At 40.6% G+C, this 18932-nt stretch overlaps 1 non-coding gene across 1 annotated transcript; it reads left to right on the forward strand.

Annotated features, from left to right (window-relative positions):
- The first annotated feature begins 13073 nt into the window (after positions 1-13073).
- On the forward strand, positions 13074-13145 carry TRNAV-GAC (transfer RNA valine (anticodon GAC)). The gene has a single exon. It is a non-coding gene; the product is annotated as a tRNA-Val (tRNA).
- Positions 13146-18932: the final 5787 nt, after the last annotated feature.

Raw genomic sequence — 18932 nt, forward strand, 5'->3', positions numbered from 1 at the left:
TCAGGTGTACAGTTGGGCTGTTTATTTGAGGTTGTCCTTTTAAAAAAATTTTTGAGGGGGTAAGGTAATTAGGTTTATTTTATTTATTTTTGGAGGATGTACTGGGGATTGCACCCAGGACCTCATGCATGCTAAGCATGTGCTCTACCACTGAGCTATGACCTCCCCCTAAGTGTTTAATATGTGTGCTTGTGTGTGCATACACACACACACACCTACACACACCCTAGCAGTGCTCTGATTTTTTTTTAATTTTAAAAAATATTTTTATTTTTATTTATTTTGGGGGGGTAATTTGCTTTATTTATTTATCTTACTTATCTATTTATTTTTAGAGGAGGTACTAGAGATTGAACCCAGGACCTCATGCATGCTAAGCCCACACTCTACCACTTGAGTTTTACCTCCCCTCTCCTTTCTTTTTTTTCAATGTAGGCACTTATTGTAATAAACTTCCCTCTTAGACTGCTTTTGCTGCATCCCATAAATTTTGGCATGTTGTGCTTGTATTTTTGTTTGTTTAAGATACACTAGTTCCCCCTTATATGTGGATTTACTTTCCACAGTTTCAGTTACCCACAGTCAAACATGGTCTGAAAATTTTAAGAGAAAAATTCCAGAAATAAATCATTCATAAGTTTTAAATTGTGTCTCGTTATTAGTAGTGAGATGAAATTTTGCAATGTTCTGCTCTGTCTTGTCCGGGACAGGAATCACCCAGTTTTTCAGCATATCCCTTCTGTTAGTCACTTTGTAGCCATTTTGGTTAGCAGATCGACTGTTGCAATATTGCAGTATTTGTGTTCAAGTCACCCTTATTTTACTTAAAGATGTCCCCAAAGCACAAGAGTAGTGATGCTGACAATTTGGATATAAAGAAGAGAGAAGAGAAGTCATAAAGTACTTCCTTGAAATGAAAAGGCAAAAGTTTTCAACATAATAAGGAAAGAAAAAGAATTGCATGCTGAGATTGCTAAGATCTACGGTAAGAATGAATCTTCTATCGTGAGATTGTGAAGAAAAAAGAAAGAAATTCATGCTAGTTTTGCTGTCATACCTAAACCTGCAAAAGTTAACTGCCACAGTGCAGGAAAAGTGCTTAGTTAAAGGGAAAAGGCATTAAAGTTGTGTAAAAAGATATTTTTAGAGATGGGGGAGACCACATTCACATAACTTTTATACATCAAATTGTTATAATTGTTTTTATTATTGGTTACTGTTGTTAACCTCTTACTGTGCCTAATTTATAAATTAATTATAGGTAGGAGTATAAGAAAAACATGGGATATATAAGGTTCAGTACTCTGCACAGTTTCAAGCATCTACTAGGGGTCTTGGAGATTCCCCCATGGATGAAAGGGGAATATCATATTTTTATTTCTCTTTTGATTTCTTTTTTTACTCATTGTCTATTCAAGAGTGCTGTTTAATTTGCACATATTAGTGAATTTTCCAGTGTTCTTCCTATTATTAATTTGTAGCTTCATATCTTTGTGGTTGAAAAAGATATTTAGTATGATTTCAATTTTCTTAAAAATTTCTCAGACTTGTTTTGTGACCTAGCATGTGATCTAACCTGGGGAATGTTTCATGTGCACTTGAGAAGAGTGTTTCTGCTTCTGTTGGATGGAATGTTTTGTGTATGTCTGTTGTCAATTTGATCTAAAGTATAGTTCAAGTCCAATAATTCTGTCTAAATTGTCTGTTCATTGTTGAATGTGAGTTATTGAGGTCTCCTGCTGTAACTGTATTATTTTCTCCTTCTCCCTTCACACCTGTTATTATTTGCTTAGTATTTTTGGTATTCTGATGTTGACTGCATATATATTTATAATTGTTATATCCTTTTGATGAATTGACTACTTTATCATCATATAATGACCTTCTCTATCTCTTGTTACAGTTTCTGACTTATAGTCTCTTTTGTATAATATAAGTATAGATACCCTTGGCTCTCTTTTGGTTCCATTTGCATGCAATATTTTCCCATCCTTTTAGTTAGTTAGTTTGTTTTTTTAATTGAAGTATAGTTGATTTACAATGTTGTGTCAGTTTTTGTGTACAGCATAGTGATTTAGTTACATATATATATATATTTTTTTTTTCATCATTACCAGTCCCTGTGCTATACAGAAGGACCTTGTTGTTTCTATTCTGTTTATATTAGTTTGTATAGTTTGTATCTGCTAATTCCAAACTCCTAATTTATCCCTCCCCATCCTTTCCCCTTTGGTAACCATAAGTTTATTTTGTATGTCTGTGAGTTTGTTTTTTTTGAAAATAAGTTCATTTGTGCCATTTGTTTTAGATTCCACATATAAGTTGTGAACAAAAAATACTGCAAACCCTACCAGTGAACAAAGAATGCTGAAGCCATCAAGTCATCAGCCGTTTCCATGACCTCCCCCCTCCCCCCTCCCACCCCAGTGAAGACCAGCCTGCAGCCCGGCCTCTGCAGCCACTCACATGGTGCACCCTGAGGGGACACAGAATAAGAAAGGACAGGACACTGGCCCTAGATAGCTGGGTGCTTGTCAAAGGAATGATTTCAATGAGCCCAAACATTTGCTCCCTCCCATACATAAAAAAGCTCTAAATTCTTTAACTTGAGATGTCTGGTTTTCTTCAGTTAACAAGTAATCTTTTAATGTTCCAACTATGCTTTCTTTGTTGTAAAACTCCTATATATCCTGGCTCCTCCCCTACCTTTTCAGAGCAGTCCCTCAGAGTGATCTGAGAGGCTGTCATCCCAGACTCTAGTCTTCAGAAATGTCTGCTAAATAAAACACAGCTCTCAACTTTTAGGCTATGCATTTATTTCAGTCGACAAAGTGATATTTGTATATGATATTTATCTATACAGAGCAACTCAATTATAAAATTTAATTGTACAAAGATGATGTAGATTAAAAAATAATTCAGCAGGTCAGTATGAACTTTCTCTCTTTATTGGTCATCATTAATCAGATATTGGAAATAGTTAAACATTTTAAGAATTAATTTGTAAGTTCATCTAAATGTTTGGCAATGATACTGAAGTCTTCTGTAAGTCTCTAAATTTGAGATTCTTTTTTTTTCAAAATCACTTGGAAATCTTTACTCCCAGAAATCAATGCACAGAGCACCAAAAACTTCTTTTAGAGCTTTTGATATTTTCAGAAAATTGCATTTAATCAAAAGAAGACTTGCAAAAAGGAAGACAATAAATCTATCTTCCCAGAAACAATGGAGGCTTTAAATAAATTAAATGATAAGAACTCAAACAAGGCATGAGATTTGCTTGAGTTTTGGAATATTTGGAGCCTTTTCATGGAGCTCTTATTTTTAACTAGATAATTTTCATTTTACTGGAACGGAATGAAACTGAGAAAGGCTATGATTTTTGTAGCAACTAAATTTGGCAAAACATAGAAGAATCATAGCAGAGGTAACTTACTTGGCAAATCTGGTCTTGGAAAAATGTTGTCAAAGAAAGTCACTCCAAATAGAGGCAGAAAAAGCACCTGTGTGAATATTTGGCTGATGTATTTACATATTCAATGCAAAAGGAATTAGAATTGAAAATATTCTCCATTTAGCAGAAAATGATCTGAGCTTACCAAGGACATAAGCAGCTGTATAGAGTATTTTCTTAATTAAAAATTTTTATTATCTATAGAAAAGTGTCAATGAAAGATGTCAATATTTAGAATTAATTGACCTTCAAATACAAGTTTAAAGAGGTGGGGAGGGCATAGCTCAGTGGTAGAGCACATGCTTAGCATGCACAAGGTCCTGAGTTCAATCCCCAGTACTTCTATTAAAAAAAAAACAAAAACAAGTTTAAAGATCGTAGGCAATATTGCAGAAAGATTTAAAATAATAAGACCACACTAAAAAAAAAAAATCAAAGAATCTTCAGAAAGTAAGTGACACAGATAGATGCAGTTAAGAAACTGATTAAAGCAGGTGAATATGTGCCAAGGATAATTATTCTGCTTCTATGATTTTTAATGTTCAAATCAGCATAGAGAAATTCTTTCTAATTTTTTCTTCAATGTACATTTTTATTTTTCAAGAAGTTTTTTTTAAAGAAGAGTTTTCTTATAAAAAGCATTTTTGAAATAGAACTGTATTGTATATCCATCAATGTAAGAAACCAAATTTTCAGTCAATAATTTTCATCATTACAATATACTCTTAGAATTGTACTGAGTTAGCGGATAAATTACACTGTCGCATATCCACAGCCTCTGATGCTTCCTTCTGCGTTTTCCATCCTCAGGCCGTGGGAACCTGAGCTCAGTCCGCGCTCCTGACCTCCCTCCGCATTCACAACTTGCTTTACAGACGTTTCAGGGGTAGACTTGTTTACGCGTGCTTGTATCAGAATATAGCTTTACAACTTTTTCCCCCCTTGTTACTCTCTGGGGTGCAGGAATTGGATAAATTCATATCGCCCACTCTTCCATTCATTCAAAGATCATTCTCCCACGGTTCAGGTGCTAAGGGTTTTCCTAGTGTCCTGAAGTGTGCAGTTCCCCAGCAGAGTGCAGGACAAGTCAGTCTGGCAAGGATCCTCAGATCACTTACCGACAGGAGAAAAAGAAAAAGAAAGAAAGAAAAAGAAAAAGAAAGAAAGAAAAAGAAAAAGAATGCAGTGCTTAGCATGCCGGAGGTCCTGAGTTCAATTCCTGGTACCTCCATTAAAAATAATACTAAATAAATAAACAAACCTAATTACCTCCAACCACCCCCAAAATTTTTTTTGAAAACAAAAATTTCAGATAGACCCTCACCCACCTTTTCCACAGGGTCACAGAAGTGGCATCTCACTGGCCCAGCTCCTGGATCCCTGGAGTGTTGCCCCACACAGGCACGCCCTCCTCTGTCACTCCCTCACCTTCCCCTCACTGTCCCTGGGGTCACCTCCAGCAAGGTCCCTTGTGCCCCACTGCCCAGACTCCATGCTTGCTTCTTCAGCCAGCAGCACAGTGTCACCCCTGCATGCGGAGAAGCCAGAGTCTCGGTCGCAGAGTCATTCCGTCCACTTCTGCCCTTGGGTTGGAGGATTTCTCGCAAGCCTGCGGTTGGAGCTCTCACAGCCCCGGGGTTGTGCAGCAGACACGGGGACACACTCCCCATTCCACTGCAAGGAGTTTTTAATCCTCTGCTCTAACCGTGCCCCCAATAATGTCCATCCCCACCCCTCCCCACCCTCACCAGACAGCCACCTAGTAGCCCTCCTCCTCCCTGCCCTCCTGGACTCGCAGCTGCCCAGGACCCCAAAACTCAGGCCTTGTTCTTCTCCTCCCCAGCGGACTGGGTGGCTGTTTGACAAGCTCGCTTTGGTTCCCAGGTCCCCTGTTTTTTAAAGGCTGTGCTCTGCTAGTCAGTATCATAATGCGACTCATATTAAAAAAAAATTATGCAACGCTAGCTACAAAAAAAATTAATTAAATGCATCAAAGCCTGTGTTAAGAATTAAAAGAAAAAGAAAGGAAACAGAATAGAGAACAAAGACCAGTAGACCTACCCCTGAGAAATTCCTGCACCAGGAGAGAGACAGAGAGACAGGGGCCCTCTCCCGCTGGGTGGACGAGCCCCACAGCACCTGAAGTGAGAATGCGTTTGGGACGCATATTTACCGGGTCTGCAGTGAGGCTTGGGGTGCGACTGTGAGCTTACAGCTTCCTTCCTGCAGCTCCCTGGGCACCTTGGGAACCTCAGCCCAGGGCAGGACCCCTGTTCTTGCTTACACGTTTTCTGACTTCTGTACCACAGACATGTTATCTGAAATTCTTTTAAGTTATTTTTGAAGGTGAACTTCCTCTTGACTTTATTTATCAGGTACTTAAATGACTCATTATATTTCCAGCCCCACCCCAAGCACATTTCACTTATTAACTGGCTCTTCAGAGCGGCACTGTTCAGAAGCTACGTTATTACTATTACCCCCATTTTCAGATGAGGAAAATGAGGCACAGAGAGAGTAAGTGACTTGCCCAAGGTCACACAGCTAGTAAATGGCAGAGCCAGAATAGGGATCAGGGGGTCTGGTGCCAGAGTCCTTGCTCAGCAAAAATGATGGCAAAGTGAACTACTCTTTGTTGTAGGCGTGTTCAGTCACGATCTGGGAGGGCTGATGGTGAGAGAAGTCATATGATGGAAAAGAAGGGAGAGGAAAAAGAGAAAGGAGTAATAGTAGGAGACACGGATGCAGCCACGTCTCAAAATCTTCCCTTCTATCTGGCAGTTGTTTATAATCACGCACTACTCCTGAGAACCTTTATGATTAGGCTCTGGGAGAACTGCTGGGTTCACAGCTGCAAAGCCCCGCTAGCTGTCTAGAAAATGCTCTGTGTCTCTGTCCACCCTGGCACGAGCGATGAAGCCAGAGGCGTGTCCTTCTTTAATTCTTCCCAGGAGAATGATATCTGGGTGCCGTAAAAGTCACCTCCTGCGCCCAGCTGGGAGAGGAACTGGGGACCCCACTAATATCACCGAGAACAAATTTCTCATGCTTCTGTCTGCACCCAGCATCTCTCACGCCTGCCGTGTTCCTCCCTCTCCCACCTAGAGTCACTACAGGACATGAACCACTGATTCTTTTCCAGAAGGAAATGAAAGTAATAATTGTTTCTTCATTTTCACTCACCAAAGGAAGGGGTCATCTAAGGGCCAAAGGAAGGCGTCTACAATGCTTTTGGTAACACCTTCATCTGAGATGCACTTTTTTGTTGTCAGCAAGTTAGTGGTTTTTTTCCTGGAGCTTTTCTTCCTTTGTCCCTGCCGACTTCCATTTATTTTCCATTTATTTCTTTTTATTCTTTGCTGTATCATAGCTGAGTTTGGGGACTTAGGTTATTCACATATATTTAAAAATCAATATGTGGTTTTCTTCTCTAAACAATATCAAAAAATAGACTTTTCTTTTGGCAAGAGGTAAAGATGTGATTTATTACTAGAACTTGCTAAGCTACATGTATCTGACCAGAAAGGGTGCCATCTATGGTGTTCTAGATTAATAACTTGTCTCAAGCGGAATGCATCGCTTTTGATAAATTAATGATCCTGTTTGTCAGATTAAGTTACCATCTTGAGCTCACAGAAAAGCAGGTTTATCCAAATGTCTCCAGCATCCTTCGTAGTTCTTAGGAACAAACAATTTCCTTTTCCTTTTTGTAGAAGAAAAAGCAAATTCATAGAACAAGCCATAGACAGCTCTGACTTTCCGAATCCTAACAGCCCTCACACTTAAGAAGAACAGAGTGGCCCTGGTGGTTTCAGACACAGGCTGGGTGACGATGGCTAGCATCTGGGATTGGCGGGAAGGCTCTGCGATGCTATTAGCAGGTACGGTTGGGGGGCCCCTCCTGCTTCCATGCCAAATCCCCAGGAGGAGAGGGAAAAAGAAGAGGAGAGGACAAGGGAGACGGAACCACGATAGCCTTCATCGGACAAACGCTCTGTGACCCTCGGGGTTAGCTCAGCATTGGAAGGTGGCTCTGGGGAGGATGCCTGACACCTCCCCAGAGGTGTTTGGAGAACGGGACAGCAAACACGTGCCCAAGCAGACAGCACCTTTATGTCACAGAACTGCTATGACTGCCACCACCGTCCCCCAACCCTCCCCCTCAAATATCCCCGCAACCCAGAAACCCAAAAGAATAAAGACCCATGGAGGAGAGCCCCTGGCCTCTCTGGAAGGCAGGCTTAACTTAGAGGAAGGGGTTATGCGTACATATTCAGGAAAGCCAGGGTGGCTGGAGGTAATTAAGTGTCCATTTAATTCCATAAGAAAACATTTTATGGGGCCCCTGTTATGTGCCAGGCAGTTGGAGGTCCAGGTGACCTGGGTGAGCAACACAAAAAAAGGACCACAGTCACTGCAGAGGGGGCAGTTACTGGCACCCTGTTTGTCTGCACTCTCCCTTCCCCACTGAAGCGGGGCAGTGTGGTCCAGGCAGCACCCATCCAAGTCTCCTAGAGATTTCAGAGTCTGGTGGAAGGGAGGTTTTCCTCCCTTCTGACCCGCAGAGTGAGACTAAAGCTGGAGCTGCCAGGGGCGGCTTTCCCAGCACCTGAGCATCCCCATCACGTAAAGCCCAGAGGAGGGTCGGGGCAAAATGAGAGGGCGGGAGCGAGAGCGGGAGAGCCTGTCATGGCCTCGGATCAAGCCTTTCCAAGCCTGTCTGCACCTTCCAGTTTGCTGGTTACTTGAGCTAGTTGGAGTGGAGTTTCTAAACGTGTCGTCAGCTGAGTCCTGGCTCTTGTCGTTCCCGCAGGTGAAGAGGAGGAGGAGACCACTGTGGACGCCACGGGCTTCCAGGGGAGTGGAGCTCCTGAGAGGGACCCTGGGCTCTCCGGGAAGGAGACAGGGAGCAGCGGGCCTCGCCTGCAGGGAGAGGCCGAGGCAAACGGGAGCGGCAAAGCAGTGAGCTCAGCAAAGAAGGACTAGAGCCAGGGACCAGCCCCCCCAAACCCCACGCCGAGACAGCAGTGCCTCCGTGCTGACTCCCGCCGTGAGCATTCCCACCCCGCGCTTTTACCTCCAGATACTTCTGATTTTCCATGAACTCCGATGCAAGCTCTGACTCACCCTCCGGGATTCTGGCGACATCACTGACAAATCTGGCTGGGGCTGTGAATACGCGGTCCGAGCGAAGCCCCACTGTCAGCTCCATCAGAAAAGCACGCTGGTGGTTTCACTGAGCTGACCTTTTGGTGATATGGCAAAGTTAATTATTGCTACGGACAATCCAATTACGTGTATTGACACAGCCTATAATGAACTCTATTGTCTGTAGGGAGGTAGAATTTCAAATAAGTTACTTAACATTTCTCAGCTTCACTTTTTTTTTTCTCTAGACCTGGAGGAGCAAATGGAAAATATCTGACACAATCAGAGAAGTGTAGAAGGATGTCCCCTGCAGCATTTTGAATAATAGCAAAACACTGTTAAATATGCATCAAAAGGGTTAAAGAATGGTGCATTCAGACACAGCATTGAAAAAGATACAGTCCTTATACAGGTTGGGAAGTTGGCCTTGATATATTTGTGAAAAGGGAATAAAACCAGGTTACATGGACAATCTTATGGTTACCGGGGAAAGGGGGTGGGAAGGGATAAATTTGGGAGTTTGAGATTTACAAAGGTTAGCCACTATATATAAAAATAGATTTTTTAAAAAAGTTTCTTCTGCATAGCACAAGGAACAATGTTCAATATCTTGTAATAACCTTTAACAGAAAAATATGAAAATGAATATATGTATGTATATGCATGACTGAGACATTGTGCTGTGCACCAGAGATTGACACATTGTAATTGACTGTAATACAATTTAAAAAAAAGAAAGAAAGAAAGCAGGAAAAGAGAAAAAAAAACTAGATTACATGACAACCAGTCCACCAGGAGCCTATTTTATATGTATATTTACATGTATATGTTTACAAATGTATAGAAGGATTCATCCACTTGTTAATGAGTTACCTCAATGAGCGGACAGAGTATAGCTCAGTGGTAAAGTGTGTGCTTAACATGCATGAGGTCCTAGGTTCAATCCCCAGTACCTCCATTAAAGATAAATAAATAAACAAACCTAATTATTTCCCCCCAAAAAATAAACAAACAAAAAAAGAATTTAAAAAAAATTTTTAGCTTAAAAAAAAAGAGCTCTCTGGTGGAACATGGGGAGGAGGGGAAGAGATTAACCATAAGAGGATCTTTACCTTGTATTTACAGACTTTTCTATGTTGCTTTATTTTTGTTTTACAACAGGCATGTGGCTTCTTTATAATTTTTAAAAAACCCATAATTATGTTTTAGAAAAAAATAACTTCCTCATTTTGTGAGTGTGAAGGTAATAACATGTGAAGCCCTTACCGCAAGCCTGGGTGTTGGGGAAGTGTTTCATTAATGGTACTTATTACCGTTACGGCTATAAAATACAGACACTGCCTTCGCTCATGTTTCACTCCCTGAACTTCTTCATGTCTCTTGTGTAAATGTTACCTTCTTAGTGAAGCTTTCCCTGGACTCCTTATCCAAATTGCTACCCCTTCCACCACACACACACAGCCCCACACACACGCACGTTCTACACCTCTTCCCTGTTGGACTTTGTCCTTAGAACGTCTCTGTCTCACAGGCTCTACTATTTACTTGTCCTGTTTCCTCCTGCGAGAATATTAGCTCTAATTGGGCAGGGCACTTGAGTCAACTTTGCTTAGCACCTAGGAAAGGCCTGGCACGTCGGAGGCCCTCAACAAATATTAGTTAAATGATTAACAATGCCTGCCTTAGGATGCTTTTGCAAACATGGGATAAGGTCATCTACGCAGAGCAGGTGGACCACAGAAGCAGGAGAGCATGGCGATTCTTAACAACATGGCTCTGGCATTAGACTGCCCGTAGGTGAATGTGGGTGAACTACGCTGGGCAAGTTCCTTAATCTCTCTAAGTCCTTATCTTCCTTAACTATAAAATGGGGATAAAAAGTCCAAGAGAAATTCTGTTTCTAGCCAAGGTAGAGTGACAGCAACCAGATTCCTCCCTCCACCCTCCCACCACCAACGAGGACAAAAATACATGAGATAATGGTGTTTAAGACACTGGTTCTCAGGCAATAAGTGGCAGTGATCCCCGAGAGATAGGAAACAAATGAGGAGAGCCCTGTGGTTGCCCAATTTAGAGCCTTAGAAGATGGAACATGGAGTTGGAACCCAGACAGAGCCTGGTGGACATTCTGAGTTGAGGAGATGGAATTGAGAGGAGGGGGAGACTGAGGTGGGCAGAGTTTCAGGACAGAGAACCAGAGAGGAGAGAGAGCCACACAGAGGGAAAACCCTGAGAGGACTTTGCAGAGGGTCTCCCTCAATAATTCAGTAGGATGCTGATGAATAAGTACTGACCAGCACAGAGTCCCAATCATGTAAGTTACATAAGTGAGGCAGAGAGGGAAAAGGCACCTGAGAGTTCAGTGGTAGGAGTGTCCATTTACTCCAGTCCTGCCTAGCAAATATTAAAAACAAGACCTGCAGGGATCAGACTATTTCCAAGATTCTTGCCTACATCCCAGAACACAGCTCAAAACTATTTCTAAAAGTAAAAAATTTCCAGCACCCCACAAGGTAAAATTCACAGCATGTAGCATCCAGTAAAAGATTACCAAATACACAAAGAAGCGGGAAACTATGAGCCAAACAAAAAGGTAAATCAATCAAAACTGATCCAGAAGTGACACAGCTATTAGAAATGGCAGATAAGGACATTAAAATAGTCATTATAATTTTATTTCATATGTTCAAAGAATTAAGTAGAGATACGAAAGCTATAAAAAAAATCAAATCAAACTTTGTTGTATTTTTCAACAAGCTAAATCCCAAGTACAAGAAAAATAAGAAAAATGACCCATAGGTACATCATAACCAATTGTCAAAAACCAGTAATAAAAAGAAAATCTTAAAAGCAGTTGAGTTATCAAACCAGAATTCTATACCCAGCAAAAGTATCTTTCAATAATGAAAGCAAAATAGACCTTTTCAGAACGACAAAAGCTGAAAAAATTTACAACCAGCAGACCTGTATTACAAAAATATTAAAGGAATCATTCAGGCTTAAAGAAATAATGATTCTTAACAACATGGCTGTGGCATTGGGCTGCCCGTATGTAAATGTGGATTTACTGGTTACAAGCTGAGCTGCTCTGGACAAATTCTGTAATCTCTTATGGAGATCTAAATAGAAATATGGAACTACATAAAGGATTGAAGAGCGGTGGAAACGGTAATATGGGTAATGACGTGAGAATTTAAAATTACTTAAATATCTCTAAAAGATATTGATTGTTCAAAAAACAATGACTGTAGCATGGGGTTTAAAACATATGGCAAAGTAAAATGTATGACAATAATAGCATAAAAATTAGGGAGGGAAATATGGAAATATATTGCTTCCTATAAGATACTTATACTATAGGTAAAGTGAACAATATCACTTGAAGTTAAAGTGTAATAAGTTAGAAATGTATACTTTAAACTCTAAACTGACCACTAAAATAAAACAGAGAGTTAATAAGCCAAAAAGGAACTAAAAAGGAATAATAAAGTTATTCAATGAATTCAAAAGAAGGCAGGAAAAGAGAAAAAGAGGAACAAAGAACCAATGGGCCAAACAGAAAACAAATAGCAAGATGATAGATTTAAAGCTAACCATATAAATAATTACATTAAATATAATGCAAATGTTCTAACATCTCAATTAAAAGGTAGAGATTGTCAAAATGATCCAACTATATGCTGCTTACAAGAAAATCACTTCAAATATTAATACACAACTAGGTTAAAAGGATAGAAAAAGATAAATGGTGCTTACACGGATGGAAAGAAAGCTAGACTGTTTATATCAGTACCACACAAGTAGATTTCAGAGGAAATAGTATTATCAGGGACAAAAGGGTTATTTCATAATGAGAGAGGAATCAATTCATCAAGAGGAAATAAAAATACGGAATATGCATGCACCTAATAAAAGAGCTTCAAAATATACGAGTCAAAGATAGATAGAACTACCAGGAGAAAGAGAGAAATTCACAATGATAGAGATTCCAGCATCCCATTCTTGATAATTGATAGAACTAGCAAAGAGAAAACTAGTGAGGATATAGAAGATTTAAACAACACTATTCAACCAACTTGACCTAACTGATACTTGTATAGCATTCCATCCAAGAACAGCAGAATACATATACATTTCAGATGCACACAGAACATTGACCAAGATAGATAAATGGGTCATAAAACAAATCTCAATAAATGTAAAAGGATTTTCATACAAAAGGATTTTCTGACCACAGTAGAATTAAAACATCAATCAATAATTGAAAGATCACTGGCAAATCCCCAAATATTTGGAAACTAAACAACATACTTCTAAAAATCCCAGGGGTCAAAGAAGAAATCATGGGAGAAATTAGGAAATATTTTGAACTGCATAAAAATGAAAGCACAACATATCCAAATGTGTGGGATACTGCTAAACATAACTGGGAAGGAATTTTATTGCACTAATCTAAACTATTAGAAGCAGGGAGGGTATAGCTCAGTGGTAGAGTGTGTGCTTGACGTGTACAAAGTCCTGGGTTCAATCTCCAGTACCTTCATTTATAAACAAACAAACAAACAAACAAACAAACAAACCTAATTACCTCCCCCCACCAAAACAAAAAAATACTATAAAATAAAGTATTAGAAGAGATGAAAGGTCTCAAACCAATGACTTGTGATCTCACATTTACATTAAACTAGAGGGAAAAAAGCAAATTAAGCACAGAGTAGTAGAAGAAAGGAAACAATAAACATTAAGAGTGGAAATCAATGAAATAGAAAACAGACAAGCAACAGAGAAAAAAGCAAAGCTTAGTTCTTTGAGAAGATCAATAAAATTGATAAATCTCAAGCCAGACTGATCAGGAAAAATGAAAGTGGAGACAGCATCAGGACTGAGAGGGCTGACATCCCTATAGATTCCACAGATAGTAAAAGGATAATAAAGGATTGTTATTGTGTTCAATTCCTAGGGCTGCCAGAAAAAACTGCCACACCCCTGGATGGCTTAAAACAACAGAAATGTATTCTCTCATGGAATGTTCTGGAGGCTGGAAGTCCAAAATCAAGGTGTTAGCAGGGACGTTTTCCCTCTGAGACTGAGTAGAACCCTTCTTTGCCTTTTTAGCTGCCAGTGGGGCCAGGAGATGCTTGGCATCCGTGGACTTGCAGTTTCGCCCCTGCAGCCGAGTCATCATGTGATGTTTTCCCTGTGCCTCTGTATCCAAATTTCCTTCTTCTTCTAAGGACACGAGTTGTATTAGATTTAGGGATTACCCCAATCCAATACGATGTCTTCTTAATTAATTATGTTTGCAAAGAATGCCATTTCCAACCAAGGGCACATTCTGAGGTTTCAGTGGACATGAATTTGGGGGGAACACTATTCAACCCAGTACAATCATGAACAACCTTATGCTAAATGATTCAACAACTTAGATGAAATGATCAAATTCATTAAAAAAAAAACACACACACAAACTATCAAATGTCACTGAAGAAGAAATAGATCACTTGAGCAGCCCTGTATTTAGTAAAGAAATTAAAGTTGTAGTTTGACATCCCCACCCCCCAAAAAAAACAGAACAACAACAACAACAACAAACCCAAACAAACAAAAACCCCTCCAGGACCAGATGGTTCATTGGTAAATCCTACCAAACATTTAAGGAAGAAATAATACCAATTATTCTACAGATTCTTCCAGAACACCAATTCTACAAATTAAAGAGGAAAGAATTCTTTCTCAACTCATTCTGCAAATCCAGTCTTGATATCAAGCCCTAATACCAAAATCAGGCAAGGAAAACTACAGACAAACATCTCTCATGGATACAGATGCAAATTGCTCAAGGAAATCCTCGTTAATGGAATCCAAAATATCTAGAAAAGATAAGTCATCAATCTGATCATGGGGATTATCCCAGGAGTGTAAAATTAATGTAATATTTGAAAATCAATACATATAATTCACCTCACTAGCAAACTTTCAAAGAAAAACTATATGGAAATATCAAGAATCTTAACTAGCCTGAACAAAGTTGACAGTGGAGAACAAAATTGGTATTGGTGTGAAGACAGACAAATAGACTAGTGGACTGGAATAGAGAACCCAGAAATAGATCCACACATAGTAAACTGATTTTTGATCAAAATACAATGACAGCCCAGTAAAGTGCAGTCTTTTCAACAAATAGTGCCAGAACAGTGGATACACATATGCAAAAAAAAAACCCTCAACCATACTTTATACTATGTATAAAAGTTAATTCAAAATGCTTTATAAACCTAAATGTTAAAACTATAGTATAAAAATTCTAGATGACAATAGAGAAGAAGCTGTTGATACCTCGGGTAAGGCAAAGATAATTTTAGATGTGACACCAAAAACACAATACATGAAAGAACAAATTAATAAACTGGACTTCATCAAAATCAAAAAAGTCTGTTCTTCAAAAGACATTATGGACCGGAACAAAATATTTGCAAATCATATATGTGATAAAGGACTATGCCGAATATATTAAGGATTCTCAAAACTCAATAATTGGAAAACAGACAACCTAAGACTTGAATGGGCAATAAATTGTAATAGACACTTCACTGAAGAAGATACACATGTGGCAAAGGGAAAATATGCTCAGCATCGTTAGGACATTAGGAAAATGCAAATTAGAACCACAGTGAGGTCCCACCACACACCTCTAAAGACTGCACAAGTGTTGGTGATGTGCAGGACCTAGGACTCTCACAGCCTGCTGTTGGAAACGTAATGTACACCCAACTTGGAAAAGAATTTTGCAGGTTTTCAAAGATTCAACACACACCTACCATAGGATCCAGCCATTCTCCTCCTAGCTGTTCACTCAAGAGAAATGCATATGTTCACATAGAGATGTGCCCCCCAAAAGTTCTCAGCAGCTTTATTTAGAATCACCCCAAACTGGAAACAATCCAAATGTCCACCAACAGATGAGAAGACGAAGTACGTAACTGAATACTCTTCAGCGATGAACAGGAATGAGATATGATCCCAATTATGTAAAACTATGTAAAATTTCAGAAAATGCAAATTAATGTGTCGTGACAGAAAGCAGACCAGTGGGTGCCTGGGGTTGAGAGAGGGGTAAGGAAGGGACAGGGAGGGGTGAGAGTGGGAGGAAGATTGCCAAGGATCATGAGAAATCTTGAGAATGGTAGATGAGCTCATGGTCTTGATTGTTGTGATGGTTACATAGGAATTTGCGTAGATGAAGACAATAAATTATATTAGTTAAATACATGCAGTTTAATTTATATACCTCAGTTAAGCTATTTTTTAAAGTCTCAGAACCTTAACCACAGGATTATTATGAGCAATACACATTATTATATATATGTAATTTCTAGCACTATTTTTTTTATTGAAGTACAGTCGGTTACAATGTGTCGATGGCTGGTGCACAGCACAATGTCCCAGTCATGCATATACATACATATATTCGTTTTCATATTTTGTAATAACCATTAAAGGTTATTACAAGATATTGAACATAGTTCCTTGTGCTATACAAAAGAAATTTTTATTTTAAATCTATTCTTATATATAGTGGCTAACATTTGTAAATCTCAAACTCTCAAATTTATCCCCTCCTACCTGCTTCTAATACATATTTTTAAAATGCTAATTACTAGGTCTTTAGACAGTAAATATTGGGTTTTTCCCCCATCTTTCTATTTATTTACCTATTCGAAGAGGGGATTAATGAACGTCATGTAAATTGCATGGATGTTAAGGTGTTAAGCTTGATGCATTTTTGCATATGTTTCCAGAACCCCAAGAAGTTCCTTCATGCCCCCTCCCAGTGAATACTCCCCCCAATGCAACCATTAGCCTGACATCTCTCACCACAGATGAGTTTTGCTGTTTCTGAGCCTCAAATAAGTGGAATCACAGCGTGCACTTACATCAACTTTCCTTCATTCAACATCTCAGCTGTGAGATTCATCCGTGTCACTACATCCAGCCATTGTTAAACCTTTTTCCTTGCTTTCTCATATTCCACTGGGTATGAATAGTCCATGGTTCACTTATCAAATCTACTGCTGGAGGACATTTAGGCTATTTCTAGTTTGTGGCCATTGCACTGCTATGAAGACTCTCATACATGTGTTTTGGTGGACAAGCCTGGCCCCTGCTCCCCACCCTAGTTGCAAGGGAGGCTAAGAAAGTGGTTCACATTTTCAAGGTGGGCTCTGTTTCTCCCCAAGACCCACTAAGCGAGGAATCCCCCAACTCCAGGAAGGGGGTTCAGACGCTGGGCAGCCAGAAAGAATGGCAGATGTTCCCTATCCATTCCTTGGTGGCTCATCACAGCAGAGTTTATAAGAAGCAATCACTGGAAGGACCCACATCCTGCTAACGATCTGCCTACTCCCCCAACAACAACAAAAAAAGTCAGTGGATCCAAACCCTGAGCTCTACCAAATCCACCTGCCGCAGAGTTGCCTCCACTTGGATTCCGTGGGGGTTTCTCTCGAACTCTGCCCCTTGAAAAAAGAAAGAGCCTGAAGGTCCATTAAGTATGGAATTAATGTATCTTGTATCCCTCCACTGGAGACGCACAGCCTACATGAGCTTATTAGGGATTCAGAGGAGTCCCCTAGTAACGTAACCAGTTTAACGCTAGCATCTCCAGAACTCGTTTTCAGGCTACAGCCAGAGCTTTCTGCTGAGCTAGTGCTTCGGGGAACACACGTTAGGAAACAGTTCTTCTGTGATCTTGGAAACCCTCTCCCCTGCCCCTCTTCAGACTTCTTTCTTAACCCGTAACAGCCAGACCATCTCACCCACCTGCTGTGCAGAGGGCAGCCCACGTGTGGAAAGGGCAGAATTTAGGAAAGACTTTGCCCCCCTCCCAGTGCTTGGCATCTGAAGACCTACGTTCAAGGATGGACCTACTTTCAAAAGCACAGCTTTCACTCATGGAGTGTTTCATAAGTCAGTATTTTTTGATAGGGAAACGAGTGAAATCTCAGCTCTGTAGTTCTGAGACACTGTCGCCAGCAGAGAGGAAAGAATGGAGAGAGAAAAGATTTGGAAAGAGAGCCCAGGGAGGGGGTAAGCAAAGCGCCCGTCCCAGGTAGAGACGCAGCCACAACAAAGAGGACCAGTGATTCTGGCACTTTGATCGAAGGTGCTGGGACCTGGGGTGAGAAAATCAGGTCTGCGTAGGAACTTACCTGTGGTGGGGCTGAAGAATTCTGCTCAGCAGTGCATTTGCCATTGACCTAAGACACTGAAGCATCACAGCCCGCTCTTGCCTGCCCTCTTCCAAGACTGGATGTAATTTTACAGTTCTCTGCAGTGCATTCTTTTTCTTGTAGAAGACACAAATTTTGGTTCCCTCCCGTCTCTGGGTATTTGTACTGAAGATACTATTTTCTTGAAAGTATCTTTCTTATATGCCTTTTCCTTTTTCTCCTTCCCTCTCTGACCTTGAGTTCATATCCATTAAGGCAAATGCTTTTGTGTTTCATTGTGTACGTGCACACGTGCATTTGTGTATGCACGTGCAAGCGTGGAGGCAGACTGCTCACGTACGCATTTGTGTGTGCACGCACGTGTGTGGGGACATGCGTGGCCATGCATGTGTGCACCAGGAACACTAAAGGGTTTGTGTTCTCATTGAAACTGCACACAGTTTTGGGACTTCACCTTGTTGCTCTGAATGCATTTTCTTCCAGTTCAAGAAAGGCCAGCCATGGGGCACAGGGGTCTCAGCCCATTTCTACAAACTCATTTCCATCTCACTGAAAACGGCTCTAAACAGAATTAAGGCACCATTTTCCCCCAGCTCCCTGAACATTCTTCTCCCTCCAGATACTGTCTTGGAAATGGCCCAGAAGTTAGTGGAGTCATAAAGGAAACAGGATCCCTGGCATGGGCACATTCCAAAGATGCCTACGTAGATTTATCATCTCAAGGGAAAGAAAAAAAAAGAAAGCAAGTCTGGCTTCCACAGCCCCCTCCCTCCCTGTCCCCAAGCCCCGCTGCGGAAGGTGCACGCACGTCTGCGGTGAATCCTGGCCCAACCCCAGCGGCCCGGTGCCCTCGCCCCGGGAAAGCTCAGGGTCCCGGCAGCACACTCATCTGAAACAACATTTGAAATAAGGTTTCCTCTCGCAGCAGACGTCACCTGGCATTTCTGGTCCGCTGAAATACGCTTCATCCCAGGATATCTTTTAGCCAAGTGGAGTGTATTTTGAGGGCTGATTAAGGGGGTTTCAAAATGGTAAATGAAAGTGTATTTCTGTTTGGAGGTGCCTCTCAGCCCGCTGTTGCCGGGGTAATGGACGCCTTG

The sequence above is a fragment of the Camelus dromedarius genome, chromosome 8 (assembly GCF_036321535.1).
Source record: "Camelus dromedarius isolate mCamDro1 chromosome 8, mCamDro1.pat, whole genome shotgun sequence".
NCBI classification, from domain to species: domain Eukaryota; kingdom Metazoa; phylum Chordata; class Mammalia; order Artiodactyla; family Camelidae; genus Camelus; species Camelus dromedarius.